We start from the raw sequence: 1159 nt of genomic DNA on the forward strand, positions 1-1159 counted from the left end.
TTTTTTGTTATTAATGAATGATTAATTATTATTAAGGAATGATTATAATCCAGGATCTGCAAAACGAAGGGATACAAAACAGTTACAATACAATGTTAGGAGGACCCTGATCCAGAGAACTTACAATCTAATCCTCATTCGCCCTTGACCTGAATGACTTTGGTAATTTTTTGGGGGGTATTGTTTGAGCATTTTTGTTACGCATTTCAGGCTTGAGCTTTTTTATGTTGTTATTTTTAGCCAATAGAAAGTAGTTACTGGAAACGCGTGAAAAACAGCACTGCAGGCTAGGTGCATTCTGAAGGTCACCTCCAATGCACCTGCTGCCAGGTAGGCGTTGCAGCGCGCGGTACCATAAAAAAGGTGCATGGTGTCCCCAAGTATTGCATGCATTACAATTTTTCACTCAGTATTGCATTAACGCGCATTGCATGGAACTACAACACACTCCAGCTGGGAGATGTGTTGGGGTGCCATTCACAATGAATGGCAATGCGCCTAGGGTTTGGTACCATGCACTCTGCGTTTATGTGCGCTAAACGCACAGATCACCCGTTATCAGCACAATGCTATGATGTGAATATGCCCCGCTTCCATATCCTTCCATCCACCACGGTCCACTCACTTTTATCATAATATTCCTTCCTCAGGTATGGCAGGGCACTGTGATGTTTTCAGGATGCTACGTACAGCACCCTGCCGGCCCGGCCCCACCAGCCATGATCTGCCTGCATTGTATAGAGAAGCAAACAGACCCAGTGATGATGTCAGCAGCACCTTTTATCATAATCTGCCTCCCTCAGGTATTACAACAAACAAAAGGTTTAAATAGCCAGATAACAGCTAAAACCGTTTTTTTAAATGTACTGAAAAGATGGGCCTTGGGGCAGCAGGGAGTAGAGGGGCAGCAGGGGTGTGGTATTCCTATCTCCCGATGCCCGGGGCATGCAGTTCTGGGCGGGTAGTTGTTTTCTGCTTGGGCAAGCAGAGCTAAATGTACAACGGGAAAGCCGCCGCTTGTTTTGTACAAGTGATCCCGGCGTTGTAGCCGAGATCACTTGTATGCAGCCTGCAAGTCTGCCATTCTCCATGGGGGGAGAATTGGCACGTAGGGGGACGCATTGAGGAACTTGGCCTTGGGACAGCAGAGTGAGTAAAT

At 46.4% G+C, this 1159-nt stretch overlaps 1 long non-coding RNA gene across 1 annotated transcript in view; it reads right to left on the reverse strand.

Moving 5' to 3' along the window:
• LOC108800530 overlaps window positions 1-1159 on the reverse strand; it is a 17951-nt gene that overhangs the window by 1086 nt on the left and 15706 nt on the right. The window lies entirely within an intron of this gene.

This window comes from Nanorana parkeri, unplaced genomic scaffold (assembly GCF_000935625.1).
Source record: "Nanorana parkeri isolate BGI_ZX_2015 unplaced genomic scaffold, ASM93562v1 scaffold2055, whole genome shotgun sequence".
NCBI lineage: Eukaryota > Metazoa > Chordata > Amphibia > Anura > Dicroglossidae > Nanorana > Nanorana parkeri.